Source organism: Diabrotica virgifera, chromosome 2 (genome assembly GCF_917563875.1).
Source record: "Diabrotica virgifera virgifera chromosome 2, PGI_DIABVI_V3a".
Lineage (NCBI taxonomy): Eukaryota > Metazoa > Arthropoda > Insecta > Coleoptera > Chrysomelidae > Diabrotica > Diabrotica virgifera.
In genome coordinates, this window is record NC_065444.1 from 72,603,994 (window position 1) to 72,620,524 (window position 16,531).

The 16,531-nt window shown below is 32.4% G+C and overlaps 1 protein-coding gene across 3 annotated transcripts in view; it reads right to left on the reverse strand.

The window, feature by feature from the left end:
* LOC114331137 (diacylglycerol kinase 1) overlaps positions 1-16,531 on the reverse strand; it is a 1,205,680-nt gene that overhangs the window by 981,227 nt on the left and 207,922 nt on the right. The window lies entirely within an intron of this gene.

Here is a 16,531-nt window from a genome sequence, read left to right on the forward strand (position 1 = left end):
ATAATCAATTAATAGAACTTGCTCAAATTACAGCACAAAAATTAGACATTTCTTGGAATTTTAATCCTCCCGCTTCTCCGCATTTGAATGGATTGGCCGAGGCTGGCGTCAAGTCATTTAAATCATATTTTTACCGAGTTATGGGAAATCAAATTTTAACCTTTGAAGAATTCTATACAGTTCTAACACAAGTCGAGGCTATTCTAAATTCTCGTCCCTTGTGTCCCATTAGCTCAGATCCTAATGATCTGCAGCCACTTACGCCTGGATATTTTCTGATTTTCGAATCGTTAAATAATCCGATTCCTGAACCCAATTTAGAGCATTTAAGTCTTAACAAACTAAGTCGTTGGCAGCTACTGCAACGTATCTAAAGCGATTTCTGGAAACGTTGGTCTTTAGAGTATATTAACACTCTTCAACAAAGACACAAGTGGACTAAACAGTCTCCTCCGGTTTCTAAAGGAGATCTGGTAGTTATTAAGAATGAGCAGCAAGCTCCTTTGCAATGGGAACTTGGTCGTATTGTTAACGTATTTCCGGGACAGGATGATGTAATTCGCGTTGTCGAAGTCAAAACTTCTCGCGGCACGATGAAACGACCGGTGGTCAAGATTTGTCCTCTTCCAGGCAATTAGGCAATGTAACTGCCTTTTTTAATTAAGTTTAATTGAGTTTAACTTTAGTTTTATTTTTTTTTCTTTCTCTCTTACTTTGAAAACATTCGTTTTGGCGGGGTGAATGTTCGGGAATCCTTATTTCTTTATTTTAATATTGCTATGATTCTACTATTTATTTATTTTCGGGTAGAATAAGCTTTAGACAATTTAATTATATTTAGTTATTTTGGTATGCCCCTGTAAAATGACGCGGAATAACCTTCTTAATGTCAATTTTTAAAATTATCCACAAGCTCAAAGCTTATCGCTTTCGGTACGCATGTATAAAACTGGACATGCGTTAAGTACTTTAAGGACAAGGTACCACTGGGTCTAGGAAAGTTGGTCGAGAACACTTCGTCGACGGAAAATTGGTCGACAACATTTGGTCGACAAACAGTTGGTCGAATGCACAATTCATCGAATGGACAATTCGTCGACGAACATTTGATCGAATGGAATTTTCGTCGACAAACTGTTATTTATCTTTATGATAAAGGGATTAATGGTGACAAACGACCGACCAACGGGTTGTTGGTTTTTATTTTGTGAACTAGAATATTGTATTAGGGTGATTCCAATTCAAATCACTCAATTTTGGATAAAAAAAACTTTTGGATCTTTGTTTTTTCTGAAACTAGGTGTATAGCTTCTGCGGGATTTAAAAATAAGAGATTTAAGGTCAAAAATCTTCTTCTTCTTTTTTTTCTCAAAATGTTACTTTAAGCGATTTTACAGTGATTTGGTATTTCTTTAACAAATTTGCATTTTCTCTCGTAGAGTATTAATGGAAAAATTAATATTTTAATAAAAGGTACTCAAAAATGTCATTATATGACATCATAACAAGTTAATTTGACAAAACAAGCTTTTCATCAAATTTTATAGTGTAGAAAACGTTAAAATACCGCGTTTTACATTTTACTCCATTCCCAAAATACGTCATAATCGATTTGGCTGAAAATTTGCCCACAGATAGCCAAAACATAGGACATTGAGTGGTTAGAAGGATTTGAATTATATTACAATACCAAAAAAGTTACATGCAATATCATAGTCAAAAATATAGGCGTCTACTGTAAGTACGATTAACTCGGAAAATATCGACCTCACGACAAAAATTGTTAAAAAGAAATTGTAATAAAAATACGATTTATTTGGAACAATTTCAGTTCCTACCATTTTTGTCGCAAAGTTAAAAATGGTGGAGATATTGAGCAAAAACCGTTCTCCTTTTCCAAAAAAATTAAGATGGCGGCTAACGTAACGGAGGAATTCATTCGCGATTTTAAATTTAGGCTACTATTGACCGCCCTAAAGATTAGAAAAATAAAATTTTGGGCAGCTCGGCTTGCAAGGCCAAATGCTATCCCGACTGGTCTAATATACTTTTGAGTCTGATATTATTGCATGTAACTTTTTTAGTATTGTATTGTAATTAAAATCCCTCTAACTACTTAAAGAACTATGTTTTGGTTATCTGTGGGCAAATTTTCAGCCAAATCGATTATGACGTATTTTGGGAATGGATGAAAATGTAAAAACGGTATTTTAACGTTTCCTACACTATAAAATTTGAGCAAAAACTTGTTTTAAATCAAAATAACTTGTTATAATGCCATATAATGACATTTTTGAGTCCCTTCTATTAAAATACATAATATTTTTTCCATTGACATTTTACGATAGAAAATGCAAAGGATACCCCCGTTAAGATAGGCAAAATGCCCTCACTACCAGAATTCAGTTTTTTTCATTGTTTTACGTTCTATGCAATTAAAAAATGAGATAACGCATTTTTACGCCTCCCCCACAGCCAAAAACTTAGATTTTTAGATTTAATTTTTTTTAGTTGGGCTGAAATTGTTTTAAAAATTTCAAAAATTCACACGTATAGCTGAGGCTTTCACAAAACATGTCCATTTTTTATGGACTGGTCGGTCGAGTGTACATAACCTCAATTTTTTTTAAATTTTTTATAACTTTTTTTTTGAAGATGGCTGCAGGTCCAATTTTTTTGCATGTTGTGTATTTTATCAAAAACTATCTATCTGATTTTTTTCAGATTTTTCCGTCAACTGGGCCATCTTGAAAAATCCGGAAAACAGTTTTTTAGGGGGTTTTTGGGGACTTTCTCCATTTTATAGACTTGAAAATTTTTTGCTCAATTAGAAATCCAATGAAATCAATTAATTTGTGGTCATCTGATTGAATACAACCAATAAAACCAACATTATACTGAAAACAGATCCCATGGGCTGTTTTCACTCAATCATGTAGCTATGGATACCTACATTTCGTTTCATTTCGATTTTGACATTTCAAATATTCAATATTTCAAACATCATAATAAAATTATTAACAGCATGCGTAGTGGAAATACATCTTCATCAGTTATAGAAACTAACATGTCTGGATCTTCATTAAATTTTTCTAATTGTTCCTTTGTTAATTGCACATTTAAATAAATTGTTTCTGCTCTGTGTTTTTTTTCATAACCAGCAAAAAATTTTCTATCCGAATAACCCTCGAACATTGATAAATGCTCAAAAATTTTTTAACAACTTTCTCAAGCTTGTTGCTTACAGGCAACAGACCTCCGCCTACGGTGTCGGTCTGTTTCCAAGCAACAAGCTTTCGAAATCTGTTATAAAATTTTTTCGAACAATTATCAATGTCCTTGGGTTATTACTACTGAAAATTTTTTGCCCAATTAGAAATCCAATGAAATCAATTAATTTGTGGTCATCTGATTGAATACAACCAATAAAACCAACATTATACTGAAAACAGATCCCATGGGCTGTTTTCACTCAATTATGTAGCTATGGATACCTACATTTCGTTTCATTTCGATTTTGACATTTCAAATATTTAATTTTTCAAAATGTCACGATTTGGTTGTAATACTGATGAGAATATTAATGAAATTATCGAATCAAATATACCAAAGAATACTGTTTACAAAAATTTTCTATCCGAATAACCCTCGAACATTGATAAATGCTCAAAAATTTTTTAACAACTTTCTCAAGCTTGTTGCTTATAGGCAACAGACCTCCGCCTACGGCGTCGGTCTGTTTCCAAGCAACAAGCTTTCGAAATCTGTTATAAAATTTTTTCGAACAATTATCAATGTCCTTGGGTTATTACTACTGAAAATTTTTTGCTCAATTAGAAATCCAATGAAATCAATTAATTTGTGGTCATCTGATTGAATACAACCAATAAAACCAACATTATACTGAAAACAGATCCCATGGGCTGTTTTCACTCAATCATGTAGCTATGGATACCTACATTTCGTTTCATTTCGATTTTGACATTTCAAATATTCAATTTTTCAAAATGTCACGATTTGGTTGTAATACTGATGAGAATATTAATGAAATTATCGAATCAAATATACCAAAGAATACTGTTTACAAAAAATTTTCTATCCGAATAACCCTCGAACATTGATAAATGCTCAAAAATTTTTTAACAACTTTCTCAAGCTTGTTGCTTACAGGCCTCCGCCTACGGCGTCGGTCTGTTTCCAAGCAACAAGCTTTCGAAATCTGTTATAAAATTTTTTCGAACAATTATCAATGTCTTTGGGTTATTACTACTGAAAACAGATCAGCTCAAGGTTTTGTTGATAGATCATGTATAATTTGAAATAAGTGAGTATTTTACGATATTTAAAAATTGGGCGAATCACTTTTAAACCCCCAAAAACCATGTTTTTTTAAGTTTTGTAAGGGTTTTTGCAGGTCTAATCATATTTTTTGAGGTCGATACAGCCTGAATATTTTTTTTTATTTTTTCAGCTTCTATGTGATTAAAAAAATTAAGACTCACCGCAATTTTAGCCCACCACCCCCTTCCCCTTTCGTCACATCCAAAAATGTTAATTTTTCGATTTTATTTTTTTTAAGTTGGTTCAATTAACTTATAAATTACAAAAAATCCACACGCACATCTGAGGCTTTTACAAAACATCTATTTTTATGGACCCGAAGGTGTAGTGTACATAACATCAATTTTTTTTTTTTTTTTTATAGTAGGTACGTATAACTTTTTTGGCGATGGCTGCATGTCTATTTTTTTTGCGTTTTGTGAATTTTATCAAAAACTATATTTCTGACTTTTTTCAGATTTATTCGTAAGGTGCGCCATCTTAAAAAATCCGGAAAGCTGTTTTTTTTTTCGGTAGTTTTTTGGGATGTTCTCTATTTTATATACTTCAAAATAGACTAACTCAAGATTTTTTATAGGTTACGTACATATAATTTAAAATAACTGAGTTTTTAGGGATATTCAAAAATTGTATAAAACACCTCTAAACCACCCAAAAACTATGTTTTTTCAAATTCTTAAAAGTTTCTAATTCTTTCGTACCCCCATGAAGTTAAATTACAAAGCCATTAAAATATAACTAGAGGTGATTCATACCTACCATCTCAATTGAAACCATCTATAATATTGTCACCCCCAAAAATCTACCTGGGTCTTAAAATTCAGGTAATTGTTGCGTTATAATTACCTAAAGAGTCTTATCTTTTAAAATTTTGTAGTAGAGCATTTCTATAGCTATAGTGGGTTTATTGCCCTACCTCTTTATGGGGCTTGGTGATTTGGATTGTAAACATTGATACCAGATATACCAGAGAAATTAGCAAATAAATGGCCTCTTTCGTGACATCCGTGGATACAGGCACATGTATCCAAAAACTGCTTAGGATAAATTTGGTTACAACAATATCCAATATAAAAATTATGCAAAAGATCAAACGTACTTTTTAACTTATAAAAAATATATAAACCATTAAAGATCGCTATTTGATTTTAAATATTAAAGGTGGAGACCGGTATGCTGTATGGAAAGGTGATACAATTTTACTGAAGAAGCATAGAAAATTCTTTAAAATGAGTGTTTGAAAAGTTATTTTTGTTAATTTATTGCTTAGTTATTGGGAAAATAGCTTCAAAAGTCGATTTTTTGAAAATGATTAATAACTTTTCTAAAAATACACTAAAAACTTTATTTTCGTGTAAGTAAAGGAACAATATTAGAAGTATTCAGCCGTTAAAATTTCAAGAAGTATTACATAATAGTTATTGCAAAATTGAAATTGTTTATCACAAAAAGCTTCTATCTACAGCGTTATTAGGCATAAACTATTAGGTCAACATAAATTCTAAAGACATCAAATCAAAGAGAAAGGCTCAATTTATCAAATTAGATCAAGTCTTGATTAAAAAGTTTATAATAAATATTATAAAATAATTTTGAAAAAGTAGTGTTATTTTAAGCTTATAAACAAGTAAAATAACTCAACCGCATTAACATGTAGGAATTAACTAATTTTGATGGGAAATAAGCCACAATTTTACTAAAAAAAAATGATTTTATTTTGACAACGACACCCGATTTGAGCGTCGAAACGTTAGTAAAATCATTTTTTTAGTAAAATTGTGGCTTATTTCCCATCAAAACTAGTTAATTGAAAAAATTCCACAAGAAAATAGCTTCAGAACAACAACATGTAGGAAGTTAATTTTTCTTATTCGAAATGTTGGTATTCTTATACAAACTGAAACAAAAATTTAATGCCCTACAACCCTTTAAACCCGAGTTAGCCACTTTTTTTCAAAAATTCACCGGAACTTTGTTTATAAATATTAGAAAATTTGAAAAGCAACATTTAAACGACTGAAAGAGCATGTTTATACAAAAAAAAATTAAAATGATTCTTGTAAAAATGAGCCGTCCATGATGCGCCAAAAGTGAAGAGTTTAAAAGCAAAGCGATTCTTACCCTCTTGATTTTATTATCGAAAACTTAATTTACAACTACACATTTATAAAAGGCGCAATACCTCCGGTTCTTACCAATGAAAATTGATATTCTTTTTGAAGTGAATACTTCTAATCGCTTTGTATGGAAATTTGACGTCAAATACTAAATTCGTATTTGGCGTCAATTAAAAGTCGTGACGCGAGTGGTAAGCTTGCGGTATACCGTACATATATAACACTTATTTTAACTTTCATAGTAAACCTGATCCTGAATTTTCTACTGTTTGAATGGTTTCAGGGTGACTTCAACTATACATCGCGAATTTTAAATAATTAATTGGGATTAGGTCGTTTCAACCCTAGAGGGGTGATGGATTAAATTTTTCTTAAAAATAAAGTGCGACACATGCTTTTATGGTAAAACTAAATATAGATTCCAAATTTTTTATGATCGGCTGTCTTCGGGGTGGTTTCAACACTATAGGGGTGATTTGTAAAATTTTTTCAAAAATTATAGTAGATACGACACACATGTATTTATAATAAATCACCCTGAAACCAGTCAAACAGTAGAAAATTCAAGATCATACTATGAAAGTTCGAATAAGTGTATATTACAGTGTAATATAAATATGTACATTAAGGTATACCGCACGCTTACCACTCGCGTCACGATTTTTTTATAACGGCAAATATGAATTTAGTATTTGGCGACAAATTTCCATACCAAGCGATACTTCAAAAAGAACATCAATTTCCGTTGATTAGAATTGGTAGGGGAGCAAAGTATGCTAAATGTGCAGTCACTCGAGCGCTTTGGGGACCTATTGGGTTGTAAAGAGTAGGTCCTAAAACCAAAAAAAGTTACGTAAAGTTTTCCATTTTAGTAGGCGCTTGCCATTTTTTAATTTAATTTTCCATTTCCAACAATCGTTTTTTCCGATTATAACGCCATCTATCCATAATTCGAAAAAATGTTTCGAATAAAAGTTACTTATTTTTACGTAAGGAATCCAAATCCGCAATAAAAAATGAGGGCTCCTATTTAAGATTTTAAAGTAACCCCACACCCCACATCCATGGGGGGTCGTGTTTGGTACCATTCGATAGATTTTTCAAAAATATTGAATAAGTGTATTTTACAGTTTTTTCGATCTGATGTTCATTTCGCGAAATATCGCGGGATTCGTATTTAAAATATTTAATTTACCCCCCACCCCTCTCCGTGGGAAGTCGTGTTTGGTATCATTCGATAGATTTTTAAAAAATATTGGGCACATATTTTTTAGTTTTCCGGTCTGTCATTCATTTCGCGAAATATTCGCTTTTTTCTTGTGAAATTTTGGGACTCACCCATTTCCTTACGCCAGGCTCAAATCGTCAGATTTTTGAAATATACACTCTTTTGCATGAACTTAACTTACCTTATCTTAATCTGACAATTTCGAGTTTTTTTAAGGATAGATTTTGTTTTCGGGCCCCCCTTAACGAACTCCCCTGTGTTAAGAGCCAATATATGGTAGAGGTACATTTGCAGGGTACCAGGTTTCTCCCATATGCTAATCTAACGCGCTCGAGTAACTGCAAAAATCCCCGCTTGGGCTCCCCTACCAATATAAGGCATTGCGACTTTTATAAATAATGTGCACATGTGAATTAAGTTTTTGATAATAAAATCAAGATGGTAAGAATCGCTTTACTTTTAAACCCTCCACTTTTGGCGCATCATGAATGGCTCATTTTTACAAGAATCGTCTTGAATTTTTTTTTGTATAAAAATTATATTTTAGTCGTTAAAATGTTGCATTTTAAATTTTGTAATGTTTATAAAGAAAGCTTCGTTTAGAAATAAAGTTTATTGCAGTCGAAAACATTGTACGGAATTGCCTCGATTCCCTAAAAATTTATTGACCTCAGCATCTCGCATATTTCGTCTTGTCCGGAAGTGCCCCCAAATTTGACTTGTCCGGAAATGCTCCGTTTGCAAGTACTCCGACACCAAAAAGAAGAACGGTACAACATCACTAATTAAAATATCGGCTTATATTTGCTGTCTACTCTCCTACCGCAGCCAATTTTTTCAATAAATTTAAAAATAATTAAGATTTAGAAAACAAATTAACAAAACCCAAAAAAATAAAATGTTTAATACAATATTCCAGTTAACAAAATAAAAACCAACAACTGGTCGGCGTCGTTTGTAAAAATAAGTAAGATTTAGAAAAAAAATTAACGAAACCCCAAAGAAAATAAAATGTATCATACAATATTCCAGTTACCCGTCGTTTGTCACCACTAATCCCTTTATCCTAAAGATAAATAACAGTTTGTCGATGAAAATTCCATTCGATCAAATGTTCGTCGACGAATTGTCCATTCGATGAATTGTGCATTCGACCAACTGTTTGTCGACCAAATGTTGTCGACCAATTTTCCGTCGACGAAGTGTTCTCGACCAACTTTCCGACACCGGGTACCACTACTGTGATTTCGCTTCAAGCTTTCAACGAAAAAGGTACTCCCTTTCGTGATCTTGACGGTACCGTCCCGCGTTCCACGTGCATCGCGAATTCCATGGAAGGAGTCCAGAATTGAGTCACCCATTGGATCTACAAGTTTACCATATCCTAAACATCACCGATTTCCAGGTAAGCGATATTGTGCAAAGCTTGTGGAAACATAATTTTTAAATTCTATTTTTTTACAACTCAGTTTTCATATTTCCTGCAGTTTTCATAACATTTTGAAACAGTTGTCAAACCAAACGCGGTTTTCTCAAAACTGCTTTTTTCAAAGGCGGTGGACATTGTAACTCAAAAAACTACCTACTTGACAGATCCACCTGAAATTTTTTATAGATTTTCTTTAGACATTTCGTGAGGTAACTCTGTCGAGATATGTTTTGGTTAGCAGTAATAAATATGTTGATTTTCGCCCTATTTTACAAAAATTTCGTTATTTTGACTTGTATTTTAAGTGATATCAAAAACTCAAAAATCGTTAAAACTAAAAAACTCAACAGCGTTACCTGGAGAAACTCATAAGCTAATAAAATATTTTTGAATTTTTTGTTTCATATGATCCATTGACGAGTTCTACTGCCAAATCCATTTTTTCTTGGAACTGCCAGTAAAAGTTTGCCAACGTTGGCTTATTTTTCAATATTTGGTCTTGAATTTTTTTTAGTAATCTTTGAATTGTACTGGATATGTTTATTTAATTTAAAAATAAAATAATTCTACCATAATTTCAAACAAAATTCAAGAAAAGGTGCTTGAAATGTGAAATGTTAATTTCAAACCATGCCCCCCCCCCCCATCCATCCGTAAACAAAATTAGTAAAAAGTTAAAAATTCGAACATGTTAAGGTAACAAATATTGTGGCCCTTGGTAATAGACCAAAAATATTTTGTGGCCCTTGCTAAAAAAAGTTTGCCCACCCCTGGTATGTATATAGGATAGACTTTGAATTAGGAGATTGGGCTTTGGGCTACTCCAAAAATTTCATTAAAATCCATGCAGTAAAATGCAAATATTGTAAACTATTAATTTCTCAGAAAATTGAACTAATTTGAAATGAAAGTATGACTAATATTCTATTGATTTATGCAATAATCTATAGTGTGTCCCCGAACATTTTCTCAAATGCAGGAATTAATGATGCGTAGAACCATAAAATATTCTCAAGTATACAAGGTGTTTCTAAAATATCAAAATAACGAGTAACTTTGTTATTTTTATAGAATGCCAGTATCTAGTACGATAACGATAATAGATCGGTACGATAAAGTTCTCAGGCGGCCCTTCCGTCCAGTGTTTTTAATAATTTGTTTTCAATTAACTTTTCTTGTATTTGTATTTATTTTTCTCATAAACTAATCACTTTAAGCATCATGTGTTATACATTTTTGAAATCAGTACAAAGAGGAGAATCCAAATATCAAATAAATAAAAAAAGGTGGAAATTAAAAGAAATTAAGGGGTGATTCGGGGGGTGAGAGGGGGCCTTTCCCGGCAAGCTTAAATATGGAATAATGTCTCTCCTTTCAAATATTATTTCACGTATTTTTGCGCTTTTTCTAAAAGTCAATGGTTCAAAAAGTCAATCAAAATCAATCAAAAGGTCTTTAAAGGTAGATAGTTTTATCTGGAAAGCACTGTATTGATGATACTTGATTTCGTAATATATACAATGATTTTATTATAATATTCTTAAAACCTTAAAACAAATATTTTCTAATAGAATATTTTAATATATTTTTCCTGGAGTTTCTTAATTATTCTCTACTTAAAACCAGGGCAATTAACTGGAGGCAAGCTACGAAGCTTTAGAGTCTAAGTTAAGATTAAAAATTAATTGGTGATTTGAAAATACCTTAATTGGAATAGAGATACTGGATAGAGGCAAAAGAATAAATTAAGCTTGGAAATAACTTTGAAGTATATAACGTATAAATTTAATAAAAATTTGTCCTGGTAAAAGGTATATTAGTTTAAAAAGCCCCTATAGGGCTACAAACATAGAAACAAAACGTTTTCGCTCTGTAACAAGAGCATCATCAGTGTTACAAGAACATGGTAAGCCACCCAAAAATACAAAGGTTAAAACCTTTTAAAAATAGACTAAAAGTCATATAAATGTAAACATCGTAAAATCAAAAGGATGGATATAATTCCTATGGATGTGGCTTTAGGGAAACATATGACTCACATACGTGGTAAGTGCACTCTAACACCTCATGTCCAAAAAAATTAAATTTCTACAATGCTAAGATATATTATAAGGTACAAGGGTAGGTTCTTATAAGGGTCCGGTGAGAAAAGAATGGGTATTTAACACATGACATAAACATTATTTTGTTAGTACCTACTCTTTTTGATCAACATAGTTACTAGTAGGGGAGGAAAGTATGCTAAATTTGTAGTTACTCGAGCGCTTTGGGGACCTATTGGGTTGTGAAGAGGAGGTCCTAAAACCAAAAGAATTTAGTAAAATTTTCTATTTTAGCGGGAACTTTCCATTTTTTAAATTTAATTTTCCATTTCCAACAATCGTTTTTTCCGATTATAGCGCCATCTATCCATAATTCGAAAAATGTCTCAAATAAAAGTTGCTTATTTTTACGTAAAGAATCCAAATCTGCAAAAAAAAATGAGGGCTCCTATTTAAGATTTTAAAGTAACCCCTACCCCACCTTCGTGGGGGGTCCTGTTTGGTGCCATTCGATAGATTTTTCAAAAATATTGAATACGTGTATTTTGTAATTTTTCGATCTAATGTTCATTTCGCGAAATATCGCGGGGTTCGTATTTAAAATTTAAAATTTACCCCCACCCCTCTCCGTGGGGAGTCGTGTTTGGTATCATTCGATAGATTTTTGAGAATTATCGGAAACTATTTTTTAGTTTTTCAATCTCACGCTCATTTCGCGAAATATTCGCTTTTTTGTAAAACTTTGTGACTCACCCATTTCCTTACGGCCCGCTCAAATCGTCAGATTTTTTAAATGTACACTCTTTTGCATGTACTTATCTCAATCTAACGATTTCGAGTTTTTCTAAGGATAGTTTTTTTTTCGGACCCCTCTTAACGAACTCCCCTGTATTAAGAGTCAGTATATGGTAGAGGTACATTCACAGGGTACAAAGTTTCTCCCCATATGATAATCTAACGCGCTCCAGTAACTGCAAAAATCCCCGACTGGATTCCCCTACCATTTTCATTTTTTAAATTTTCGAATAATGCCATGTTTTTATAAAAAAAATTTCGCATTCATTGTATTTCTCATTTACAAATTAATGTTCCTCCTTAAATCTACGCCAATCTATTATAAGTGACAACTCCAAAAATGTGTCTTCTTCTCTATAAAATATGCGTGGATCGAATTTTTTGCACCTGAATGTATTATAGCAATTTAAAAATATCGGAAAATTCATAAAAAAATATTTAAACTGCACATATTAAAACGCGAATGCAAATCGGAAGGAAAAACTCATTATGCTATCACAATAAACTGCGTATTTGATGTTTAATAACTTGTTTTTTCAATATTGCCAAACAACTCGTACCATATTCGATTCAAATGCAGCCAGTTTGGTTTTTTCAAATAAAAAAATAGGGACTTTTTATTTTTAATAGGTATTTCAAAATTTTCTCAAGCGGTGAGAAAAAATGTGAAAACTGTGCATACATAAACTATATGATATACAAATGTAAATATGTACTATATCTGCAGTTTTTGCAAAGATTAGGTTATTACCGAGTGCCGAAAGTCTCTTAGAATAAATAAAAAGTTTCTTTTGAATGTGGGGTGGCGATTAGGCGACGCTGGTTTATTACGCAATCAAATTTAAAGTGGACTGTAGGGAAATAACAACAAAAAAATTCTAACCTTATTTTAACTGGTAGGTCGAGAAGTCTTCAGTTATTAGTAAGGTGAAGGAAGGAGGGAGAAAGGGTTAATTTATTTTTTACTATATAGTTGTGTTGTGTAATAGTTGTGTTATCATAATTACACCTTTATCTGGTAACTCTTTTAAGATAGTTCCTGTTATAAGGTCATAGCCAGGAGCTTTTTTGGTTTTTAATCTATATTGAATAGTATTTTTTACATCTCTTTTTGTTACTGGTTTCATTTGCTCACTTGGCTGTTGGATTGTTTCTAGACTTTCATAGATAGCCTCATCTTCTTCAGCACTGACAGAGGGCAGAGGTAGAAAAACTTCTTCAAGATATTTTCCAAATGCCTCTGCTTTTTCTTGATCTGTTCTCGACCATGAGCCGTCTGGATTTCTTAATGCTGGTATGTGTTTACTGGGTTGTTTTAATTTCCTGGTTGCCTTCCAAAGTGAATAATCGGTATCTGCTGTTGGTGTTAAAATTTGAAGATAATTTTCGATATAGGAGTTTTTGTGCTGTAGTATTGTATTTTTCAGCTGTCTTGCGGCTCTATTGTAGTTCATTTTGTCTTGATGCTGCCTTGTGTTTTGCCATATCTTTCTTAGTCTCCTCTTCTCTTTAATTTGATTTCTTATATTAATAGGATTGTTCCTTTTATTCTGTGTATCTTTACATTTTGGAGTGGCATTCCAAGCTGCCAAATATTCAATATTAGAATAGAGATCATAAAATGCATCTAAATGCGTATGGTAAGCAACGCCAGCATCTGGCTCCATCTCTTGTTTTAATATAACGATATCTTGAACAATTTCCTCATATTCTGATAGAGTTTTTTCGAAAGTACTATATCTAACTGCAAAGTTAGGTACGCATTTTTGAGGCACTTTCTGGATCTTTTTCTAAGGCCGACCCGGCATCGTAACATAATTGAGCCCTACGAAAGATAGTTTCACGTTTAGAGCATAATCGCTCCAATTTTAGTTCGTTTTGACTTTTAGGCATGTTTAATAATAAATATTGAAATTCTTTCAAAAAATTATCAATGATGAAGAAATAAAATGGAACAAAAACCAAAATATGTCAAGAATAGTAGTTAGGTGTATATATTTTTTCAACAATTACTCAAATTTTATTACACTAAATCCAAACAAACTATTTTTAGGTTTGCAAAATATCCAAATAAAATATATTTAATTAACCAAAGTCGATTTCACTAAGCGATGGGTTCAGAAGCAAAAACACGAATTCAATGTCCTAGCTATAGTCGACCGAAGAACAAGGTTTTTCGATACACGACAAAAAAAGGGTACACTACGATTTAATTAGATTTTAACACGACAAATATACTATACCGATTACAATTATAATTTTAAATAAATTTATCCAATGCGAAAAATACGATAGATCAGATCTTGAATCGGCAAAACAACAACGAAATTGATTCATGACGATCCGGCTCGAAGGACCAAATTTATGGGGTGGCGATTAGGCGACGCTGGTTTATTACGCTATCAAATTTAAAGTGGACTGTAGGGAAATAACAACAAAAAAATTCTTACCTTATTTTAACTGGTAGGTCGAGAAGTCTTCAGTTATTAGTAAGGTGAAGGAAGGAGGGAGAAAGGGTTAATTTATTTTTTACTATAACTGAAACCGGCGTTTTTTGGCGACACTTGATAACTACAGGAAACGACTTAACAATTCAATTTGTTCTTACTTACTGAGGACCACGACTAGTTAGTACTAACGAAAGGTAATTAAAGAGAAAACAAAAAATTTAGTACAATATCTGGGCAAGTAAATAGGCCAGGTACTTCGAATGAAATTTAATTTAATGAGGCCAAAACATCCTGCCCCCCGAGTTTATTTTTAAAATAAACGAAAAATAACGAAAAATCAACGAAAACTAATTTCATTTTAATATGCTAAGTCTGCACATGAACCCATCACCCTAAACTAAAATTTTAACTATCAAATAAAATTAAAAAAAAAATCCTCTCTAGTTTATTGACTGGGTAGAGGACACAGTTTAACGACTGGGCGCATGTAACTACCGTGCTTGGTTCGCACTTTTACGATTCGAACAATCCCATCTTTTCCAGGATACAAAGTCTCTATGACTGCCAGAGGCCACTGTAAAGGTGGGAGAGTTTCATTTTTTATTATAACTACCATTCCCTCTTTGGGAGGATTCGAGTTAGTGTTCCATTTTAAATAGTCCTGTCGCCAGGGGGGGTACAACGGCCTCGTTAATTCAGATGGACTTACTCAAGTTTTTTTGTGTATTTTGACCCGTAGAACACGAATTTTTTGGGTAACAGTTGATCCGGATGTCGATAAGATTGTTATAGACCAAGAACTTGAGGAATCAAATAACAGCGATTTTTGGCAAAACAAAACACTATTTTGTATTTTTTGGGCCATTTTAAGTAAAAAATATTTCTACAAGTTTTTTCGTAGGATGCACAGTTTTCGAGATAAACGCGGTTGAACTTTAAAAAAATCGAAAAATTGCAATTTTTGAACCCGAATAACTTTTGATTAAAAAATAAAATAGCAAGTCTGCTTACCGCATTTAAAAGTTTAAGTCAAATTATATCGGTTTTGATTATTTCCATTGGTAAAAATTTATTTTTTTATTGTTTAACAAAGCTATAAACACGTAGGGTTTCCCGTGCTTTTACATGTGTTTTAACGCATGTAACGTAGAAATAGTCTTGATTGCACTAGTACCTATTCTACCTACTCGTTCGATTTTAAATGAGAAATCATAGAAACATCACTCACGCACTAGTTGTTTGTAGCTTTGTTTAACAATAACACAATAAATTTTTAGCAATGCAAATAATCAAAACCGACATAATTTGACTTGAACTTTCAAAGGCGCTAAGCAGAATTGCTATTTTATTTTTTAATCAAAAGTTATTCGGGTTTAAAAATTGCAGTTTTTCGATTTTTTGAAAGTTCAACCGCGTTTATCTCGAAAACTGTGCATCCTACTAAAAAACTTGTAGAAATATTTTTTGCTTAAAATGACCCAAAAAATACAAAATATTGTTTTGTTTTGCCAAAAATCGCTGTTATTTGATTCCTCAAGTTCTTGGTCTATAACAATCTTATCGACATCCGGATCAACTGTTACCCAAAAAATTCGTGTTCTACGGGTCAAAATACATAAAAAAAACTTGGGTAAGTCCATCTGAATTAACGAGGCCGTTGTACCCCCCCTGGCGACAGGACTAAAACGAGACTGCATAGAAGACAAATATTCTGAATGCCATCTTTTCCAATAATGTTGAACAATGCAATCTAGTAATTTACATCTTTTCAAAGTACTCATATTTTTATCAAGATCAATATCCATCGAGGGTAATGACACTAAAGGTTCTGTACATAAAAAATGCGATGGAGTCAGCGCGACTGGATTTTCAGGGTCGTTACTTTGAACACAAAGAGGACGCGAAGTCAAAAGACACTCGATTTGTGTCAGAACAGTTAAAAATTCTTCGTAAGTAAGGATCTGATTCCCCACAACTCTACTTAAATGAAGTTTTACACTTTTTATATTGCTTTCCCAAATACCACCGAAGTGACTGCCATAAGGTACGTTCATTTTCCAATAAATTTTGGTATTATTAAGTTCCTGTTGGAATGCATCTTTATAAGTGTTTGAAGTAGTTAATTGATA